The sequence below is a fragment of the Penaeus monodon genome, chromosome 20, assembly GCF_015228065.2.
Source record: "Penaeus monodon isolate SGIC_2016 chromosome 20, NSTDA_Pmon_1, whole genome shotgun sequence".
Taxonomy (NCBI): Eukaryota; Metazoa; Arthropoda; class Malacostraca; order Decapoda; family Penaeidae; genus Penaeus; species Penaeus monodon.
The window spans coordinates 25,274,211-25,274,460 of record NC_051405.1 but is presented as its reverse complement, the minus strand read 5'-3'; positions in this window follow the sequence as shown (position 1 = coordinate 25,274,460).

Sequence of the window (250 nt, the reverse complement as noted above, 5' to 3'; positions counted from 1 at the left end):
CCTCTTCTCGCTCTTTTCCTTTCACACATTCAAACGCGAAAAATAATTATCATTTTTTTAGCATCTTTATTCCCTTTTTTTTTCCTCTCTCTTTTCAATTATTCTTTCTTTCCCCTCTCTTTCTTTCTCTCTTCGCCAGAGGCTTTTACGTCACGGGAAAAATGCGGATTTGCTTAAAAAGGTTTTCCTGATTCCCAATGTCGGTGCACGATAATTTCGCCTCGCACGGGGAGCCTTCTCTCAAACTGAG